We start from the raw sequence: 8,907 nt of genomic DNA, 5'->3' as shown, positions 1-8,907 counted from the left end.
ATGCCGTGCCAAACCAAGTGGCCCCTCTCGTGCCCTACCACCCCCGCACCCAGACCCAGGCAGAGATGATAATCACCCTTGGAGGCGTGGCCTTTGCTGTAGCAGTGCGCCAGGAGCAGAGCAGCGGGTAGGGCAGGGAGCCCGGCCCACGACGTCCAGGTGCCCCTCTTCTCCCCCGGCTCCTCCTGCTCGGTCCCTTCCTGGTTCCAGCGCGCGGCGGCCCGGCTCCCAAGCGCGGTCTCCTCGCGCCTCCCGGCGGCCGCACTGCGGCAGTGCAGCCAGGCGCCCCCGCGCCCACCGGCGGCCGCTCTCCGCTGGCGAAGCCAGGACGGCGCGGAGGAGGAGGACGCCGCCCGTAAAGGGGCGCTGCCGAGCCGCAGCAGGCAGCTCCCTCCCGGCCGAAGTCCCAAGGACGCCAACATGCCGCCCGGACGCGCCGCAAGAGCCCGCTCGCAGGCGACTGGACCGGCTGAACAAAATGGCGGCAGCGGCCGGTTTGACACTTTCGAAAGGCGCAGGCGCAAGGGTTCGTCCCGCAGCCGAATGCGTTCACGGGACCTGTAGTCCTTCCGGGCAAGACCGCTCGCGAGAAAGGACAACTTCCGGGGAGAGACTGCCTGTTTTTCGGAGCATACTGGCAATTGTAGTCCGGTGGTTTGAATGGTCGCGTAACCTTTCCCGAGGCATGCTGGGAAATGTAGTCAAGAGTTTAGGTTCTAACAGTAAACATCCCTTTTTCCTCCTCCTCATTTAGATTTTGAGCCACAACAAAATCGTAAACATCTTTTTTACATAGTAACATAGATATGACAGCAGAAAAGGACCAAAATGGTCCATCCAGTCTGCCGCACTGTGCAGGTTACCCACTTATTTCTCAAGGCATTCTGGGAAATGTAGTTTAGTATTCTGGTACAAATCTTTGTGCACTAGTACCTATTTTTGTTTATTTTTTGTTTTATTAAATGTATTTGCAACCCCATTCCTGGGTGCTGGCTGCACACGGATGGGGCCAAAAAATAATTTAATGTCTCATTAGGGGCCAGTTCACTCAGACTAGCTCTTTTGTACCAGACTCTTTTCCCCAGGATCTGAGTTCTTTGTTGGTGGGGGAAAGGAAGCTCCTCTCAGGGCCCGGGCTGACAGGGATGACATTAAAACTTTTTCCTGGAAGCGGTAAAGTTTTATGCCCCACTGTAGGTGCTGTAAGTACCTATTAAAAACACCAGTGTCCAAAAATCTGATTACGGAAGGCTAATCAAGTGGGTAAAAAGCACAATAAATACAGTCCCAGCAGCACAGCTAAGCTCTCAAGTTGTACAGCTCTTCCCTCTATCTGTGCAAGTGTCTCTTATCGCCCAGACAGGGGAAGCACTCACCCTCCAGGGCCTGGCTAGGTGAGGTCTCCAAGTGTACAGGGCTTCCTTAGGTGGGCGGAAGAAAAAACAAAACTCCATATCTAGCAAAAAAAACAAAACAAACAGTAACTCACAGTCTGTACAAAGAGTGTAAAAATCCTCTTTCCCCAGGGGATGAAGACTCCAAATGGGTGTCCTCAAAGTCTCAATTTCTTCTCACAGTTCTCCTGCAAATCTGGAACTTCCTCTTTTCTGTTAGCCGAATGCCAAGTTGGAAAGGGATGCAATCTGGAACATGCAGCTCTCGATGTTCTTTGAGAGGCCAAGAAGAGGGATACCAAAAATCTTCCTCCCAGGTCTTCAGCAAAAAACTCTGCTTCCCAAACTGAGGTAAACACCAGAAGTTCCTGATATCAGGTCACCTCCTGAGGTTACAGAGGGGCAGATCTTCCCTAGCCTGGGTCTCTCAAAAAGGGGGTTCCCCATGCCCCCCCACCTCAGGCACTGGTCTCACCAGGCTTCTTACAAATAAATCTGTATCAAAACAACCCAGGATACGGTCCCTACCCACCAGGGAGTGGATGGGCAGAGCAGATCCCCGACCTGTCTCACAGACTCCAGGCAGGGTTTGCTTGAGTCCTACAGAGGCCTCGTTCCAGAAAAGCTCCAACACCTCCTATAACTTCTAAAATCAAGTATACTGCTCCTAAGAGAGAGGTTTATAAAACGCACACAGGCGGGCAGCCATCCCAGCACCCTCAAAGGGAAGAACTGTCCCAAATGCCACCTCCCCTCACCATTCCGATCTATACTGTCCTAAGCTAAAGGCATTAACCCAGGGCACTACTGGTAATAAACCCAGGGGGACATTACATATTTATTGTTTATTATTTCACTTCCACCAGGACGGGGAGCGCATGAAATGTGAGAGGATCTGGCACCTGACTGAGCCAAGAGCCAGTCACTCAGGAAGGGATCAGGGGGAATGTGGGTCAGGCAGATGGGTGAAGTGGACCCAGGCAAGGAAAGCGTGCAAATAGGCCTGAGCTGGATAGGGATTTCACGTTCCGGAGAAACCCCTCTATGACCGTGGCCAGAATTAAGATTTTGGCACCCGTAGGCAGAATGCCACGGCAGTGCCCCACTGAAGCTCTGCCGGCACATGGTACGGAAGCAATCGGAAGCAGGCTCCCCTGGATATTTGGTGCCTTCAAAATTTGGCAACTTAGGTGATGGCCTGTGTCTGAATCTGGGCCCATCTATGACCTCCCCCCCCCCCCCCCCCCCCCCCCCCCCCCCCCACTTTACATCTCGCCACACCAAAACAAGGGAGCTCATTTTGCAAATCTATTCAAACAACAAACTTTTATTTTCTGGTGGTTACCAGCAATCAAAGTGTATAAGAATAGACAGAATAAAAAAGAATAGATCAGGGTTTATAGGCTTGCACAGCTAGGGCGTGGAGGTCACAGGAAGAACAGAAAAAATTAAACATACTAAGTCTTTAAGAGTTATACGCTCCTTTCCCCAGTTTGGCAGAATTAACTATGGCGTCTTTTTCCTCACTCTTCACCCCAGTGGTTCACAGGATGCTCAGTGAGTGAACATTTATTTCCAATCACGTTCTCCTCTAGCTCTCTTTTTCCTTAAAAGACTACTTATCACAGTCTTAGAACAAGAGTTATCTCACATATCCACTTCAGTACTCACTCTCTCGACCTATAGTCGCTCTCTTCCGTACCGGAGGCTCTATACGCTTCAGAACCCCCATTCCTCATAGCTCCCGTTCAAGCAATAGCCGTGCCTGTTCCCGGCTGTCCCCGACTTTCACGCTTCTGAGGCTCTATGGGGCCTCCTGACTCTCATCCACCTCTTCCCGGCTGTCCCCGACTTTCACACTTCTGAGGCTCTATGGGGCCTCCTGACTCTCATCCACCTCTGGGGCTCTGGTCAAAGGGAAGCGAGCAAGGGGCTTGAGGAGAAACACCTCCATGCCTTGACGGGGAAAGCCCCTGCAGGGCTCTGTCACAGGAGAGGCCACTCCAGCTGGTTGATGAAACAGATAAGTGTGGGAGCTTGCTGGGCAGGCTAGATGGGCTGATTGGTCCTTTTCTGCCGTCATTTCTATGTTTCTATGTTTCCAGCTGTGTTCTCTCTGAATCCTCAACCCGGCACTTTTATACTGAGAAACACTGCCTCTACAGGACCTTGCTCCCCATCCTTTATAAAGGGGAACATTCCCACATGGACTATTTTCAACTCTTTCGTGCTGACACAGTGCAAATGCAAAACCAGAATGGAAGCCACCTAGTGGCCATTCAGAGTAACACACCTTCTACAATCCTACGGACATAACGCCCTGTCCGTTTCCACCGCTGTAAATCTGACATTCAGCTGGGGCAAGATATCCGCCCCCCACCCAGAATCCTCTCCAAGGAAAAAAGGCTCTTTGTTGGGAGACCCGTCACATCTACTGGGAGCCGTGGCAGACATTCATGTACCTTAAAACCAATGCCCCTGATTTGCTGCTGCAAATTATTCATGATTCTAGGGCAAATTTTCATAATTTTGCATTATTTGCCTATTAATGTACATTTTCATTTTGCTCCATAAAAATGTCATTTTCTGATATTGTTATGTCCAGTTAATTTATTTGGTTCTCTTTTGGGGGAAAGGAATCTTAATGATGGGATTGGGATGGAAAAAGAGTGATTGAAAAAAAGGAGAAGAGATCTGGGTCAATGGAGAAGAGAGAGGATCTCAGAAGGACAGTGAAGAAGGACTCTCAGGCAGGAGGGGGTAGGAGAAGAGGATGGAGGGGTGATAGAGGCTCAGGAGGAGGGAAGGATATTTCCAGGTTTATAATAGGAGTGTAATGGTAGTCAAGCCCTTGTGCTGTGGCGTAGTTGACGCAACCTAAGAGGCAAACCTACTAGGCCCACGCCAACAGCTGGCGGACATGCCCTACCCCGGGACTGAGCCGGATCTTCACCTGTACCAACCCCGTTCGCCACAGGTTGAGTCCTTGGGCTCCAGGGGCTGGCAGGACTTAGGCGAGAGTCCCTGTAGGTGGTCAGAGAAGGAATGTCTAAAGCCAAGCTGAGGTCAGGGCAGGTGGCAAGCAGAGAGTTACGCAGTTCAGGCCAAGTGTCCGAACAGGCAGCAAGCAAGGCATAGTCGAGGTCTGAGGCAGAGATTAGTACCAGGTGGCAGGCAAGAGAGTGTCCAGGTCCATAGCAGAGGTCAATACCAGACAGGAAGCGGGACTGGGACAGGCTGGACAAGACAGACTGGTAAAGGCATTCTGGAGCAAGGGAGCCTAGTCCTGGGGAAATTCTGCACACAAAAATGTAAAATTCATACAAACATTTAAAATTGTGCACACAAAAATTTACAATTCTGCAAAATTCTGCCTACTTTATATTTATCAAAACAATTCATCTAAAATGTTATGCAGAAAAATTATTATTCAAAGATGCCGAGTTTAAAATATTTTGAGCAGATTTCCCCTAAAAGCACAGTATAAGAATGTCCCCTCTGCCTCTCTCCTTTCTCCCCTCTGCCCTCACAGGCCCCAACTCCACTATATCTCCCATTCCCCTGCAAGCTCAATCTCCACCCCCAGCCCTCCACTCCCAGAGTTTGATCCCTCTCTCATACACAGGCTCCCTTTCTTTCTCTCTCTTGCACACACACACACACACTTCCTCCCTGCATGACACAAGCTCCCTCTGTTCCTCACACACACACACACACACATATCCTCACACAGGCTCCCTTTCTCTCTCATGCGCGCACACACAAACACACACTCCCACTCTCTCACACATACACACCCTCCCTCTCTTGTACACACACTCACCCACCCTCACACAGGCTACCTCTCTCTCTCTCACAAGCGGGATGGGCTCCAGTCATGGTCGCTGGCCTCCCCTTTCTGCTGTGAGCAGGATGGGCTCCTCTCGCAGCCGCCGACCTTCCTCTTCTGCCGTGAGCGCGATGGGCTGTGCTGGTGGCCCACTGGGACCTCCCTCGACTTCAGCCACGCATGGGATGGACTCTGCTCGCATCCGCCGGCCTCTCTCTCCTCTTCTGCCATGAGCGAGATGGGTTCCACTTGTGGCCCGCGGGCCTTTCTCCAAATCCTGCGCAGGAGGAGTACTCTTGCCCAAATTCTGCGCTCCGCCGCAGCGCAGAATTCCTCCAGAAGTAAAGGCAGGCCGGACGAGGCTTCCAGACGCAGCAACACGCACCGTTGCTGAGGCAGGGCTACAGAGCGCGGCTGGGGCTTGTATACCCAGCCGCGCCATCTCGTCTGTGAGTGCTGCAGCCCTGCTGTCCCGCCCTGGGACCTTTAAGTAGCGGCGCACCCTGCCTGCGCACCCCTAGGGGGGACCCTCAGGAGGAGCATCGAGGTGGCGCCTTGCTGCGTCGGCGTCTTAGAGGCGAGTGCGGCCGCTCGCTTCGGCGGCCCCGCGGCCGGCCAAACGTTACAAGGAGAATCAGGGATCAGAGGGGAAAGGGAACATCTGGAGAAAAAGGCAAGGGAATGGGGGGAGGAGAAAGAGAAGGGACCCTGGATTGAAAAAAGGGAGGGAAGGTTCACTCACACCCTTCCTCTCAACACCAATCCCTCATTCACAGCCTCTCTGATCAATTTGCGCTCTCTCTCTCTCTCTCTCTCCCCCCGCACCCTGCCTCCAGTCCCCTCACTCACACCTCACAGAATCTCCAGTCTCACTCCCTCTCCATTCCCCCCATTCACTCTCCCTCCTATCCCCTTACCCCTTTGATTCTCTCATTGGCTCTTCCCTCCACCCCCAATCCCTTCACTTAACTCGTCATGCCCCTCTTCCCCAGCCTCTCTATTCAAACCCCATCCAATCCCCTTTCCTGGATAGAAAGGTGCAATCTATTTCATGAGCAACAGTCATAGTTTTAAGAGAATCAGAGATGGGGGGGGGGGGGGACGAGCAAGTCTGCATCTCGAGTTCTGTGCAAAATTTGACCTTTGACCTGTGGGTGGACCGTATCTATAATAAATGTGACCGATAATTGTTGGGGGGGGGGGGGTTTCAGTAGTTTGTGAATTGACCCATCCAGTCTGCCCAGTTATTCCAGTTTCCACAGCTCCAAGGCTTATATCCCAGCTGCCAGCCTTAGAGCGTGACTGAATGTTAGATCTCTCTTCTTATCCGGGACACTCCGTACAGAGTCCAAGCCCCACTTCAGACCTGAGTTCTGGACGGGGATTGCTCTATTCTCTGAGTGCAGTAAAAGAATGAATGAATGAATGAATGGTTAAGTGCTGGGGGGCTGTCAAAGTTTAGTATTCAGCCAAGCCAGGAGGAGATAGGACCCTCTCCTCCTCCCAGCTGGGCTTGGGGAAGGCAGGGAAGTTGCCAGGGAATGCCAGTGGGGAGGAGGAGGGGTCGGGGGGGGTGGGGGGAGGAAGCATGGGGCAGTTGCTGAAGTTCTCCCAGCTTAGGTTGTGAAATTGCCGGAGGCAGGTAGGGTGCTGGGTCGGGGGAGAGGTGCTGGCAGATCCCCCCAGGCACATACGTTTTTGTGTAACACCAGAGGTAGGGGGACGATGGGCAGCCAGATTTAGGTCTGCTCCGGCAACATCTGGATTTGGCTGGCCAAGTTAGGCAGCTAGCGCTGAAAACCACAAGGCCCCCATTTTGCTCCTTCTTCACCGCCTTCCCGCAGGTTCCCATAATATACTGAAGGTAGCTTGTCTGACTTTCAAGTCATTATGGGGACAGGGACCAGCCAACCTATTTATCTACTCGCTTTATTATCTTGTGCTCCGCTCTGCCAGGCACAGTCCTCTCGGGCCGCATCGTTGAGCCCAAGCGTCCCCTGTCCGGAGAGGGATCCATCGTTCACTGGCTCATGCAAGGGTGCTGAGTGACACAGCTCCAGCTCTTTGCAGCGAAGCGCCTCAGAGAGCTGGGGAACGCAAGGATTATTTCACTCTCCGGAAACTTGGGAAACACATGCCGCTGTAGCCAGTTGCCCTGGTAAAAGTCAGCTTTTTGTTACAGGCCATTTTTATCCTATGAAGAATCATATGCTGCTTAAGGAATGGCGATTAGCAGAGAAGATGGTGCTTTTAATATATGCTGGCGGGGCGGTGGGGGGTAACGCTGCTGTTAGTTGTGTAAAACGATTTGCTTACATCTCAGAATCTACAACCCAAACCCTTACAGACTAGGCCTCTTCACGCTTATTACGGTTCACTGGCTTTGTTGTGGCAGCTAAAGACAGGAGTTGCTTTAATGCGTTTCAATTAATCATTCGTGGTCCAAATGCTCTAAAACACCTTCTGCCCAAGTAATCTCAACTTGCACTTCCCAGAAACTTTGCCATCTGATTTCCCAGCATGAAAGAATAAACTGGCCCAGTCCTGCACAGGTTAGTCAGGAGCGCTGAGACGGTCTCTCGCTCTCTGTAGGGGTCCGGCCGCCGTTTCCCAGCTCTGCTCTGCGCGTCAGCAGGAAGGCAATGCCACTGCGCCCAGCAGGAGACCGTTTCATGACGTCCACACAGACACAGTCCAGAGATGGCAGGCCAAGAGCTCTTCCAGAAGGGAATTGTACCAAAAGTGTGCAGCATTGGTTTCCATCCTTTGTCTTCAGCCACTGTTTAAGACTTTTCCTGGGCTTACCAGATGCTTCATGCAAATACACAGGATCCAGAAGTAGACAAAAATGAATGGACATAGCGCAGTCCCTGGGATAGGATTGCTGGGTTTAGAAGTTGTTTCATCTCAGCAGGCATATTCACGGATGGTTTGTAGGGTGAGGACATGTGCTGGATGTCACCCGATTAACCAAAATGGCCTCCTCAGATTCTGTCAAGGCCACAGAAACTTCATCAGGTCTGAGCTAATCACAGCTGGGAAGCAGAATATCCAGTTTATTCAGTTTCTGGCAGTTTTGCAATGTCCATCTTGCATTGCTGTGACTCTAATTTGTTTGGTTCAACGGACACACAGCTCCTTAATGGAGAACTGGGTCCGTTATTCTCTCTCCGCTATATGCTTCTCATGCACAGCTTCAACAGATAGTTTAACTCGGTCATTAACTCCTAGACAGAGGAGGCCACATCTTCAACTCCAAACTTTGTTAACAGGCAAAACAAATAAACCGAGTCTTGCTGTGCATAAACAGGAGATAGCAGCAGCCAATCAGCGCAGTCTGGGCCACAGAACTAAGGACAGGTAAAATGAGAATAATTATGCAGGGATAGCCAGTTTAGCGGCTAAATCACACAGGCCCAGTCAGTGCAGAGCTGATCAGAGTTAACCAGGAGGAAAAACACCTAGAAACCCCTGCTTCCAAATCAGAGGTCAACCCCTCAGAGCCAGATGCACTAAATACAGCAGTAGCTGCGAAGGTGCAGGATGACTACCAGTTAGCAATACAACAGTAACAAGGAAACTATGCATACAGCATTAGCAACCGAAGCAGGACACTGCGACGAAACAGAAATACACCTATGGAGGCAGGACACGAGTCCCTACAGTTCTTACTCTATTAGTTAG

The 8,907-nt window shown here is 51.5% G+C and overlaps 1 pseudogene; it reads right to left on the bottom strand.

Annotated features, from left to right (window-relative positions):
- Window positions 1-76: 76 nt before the first annotated feature.
- LOC115081742 lies at window positions 77-700 on the bottom strand (annotated as a pseudogene).
- Window positions 701-8,907: the final 8,207 nt, after the last annotated feature.

Source organism: Rhinatrema bivittatum, unplaced genomic scaffold (genome assembly GCF_901001135.1).
Source record: "Rhinatrema bivittatum unplaced genomic scaffold, aRhiBiv1.1, whole genome shotgun sequence".
Lineage (NCBI taxonomy): Eukaryota > Metazoa > Chordata > Amphibia > Gymnophiona > Rhinatrematidae > Rhinatrema > Rhinatrema bivittatum.
Note: the sequence above shows the minus strand (reverse complement) of the source record. Positions and strands in the feature narration are given on the sequence as shown.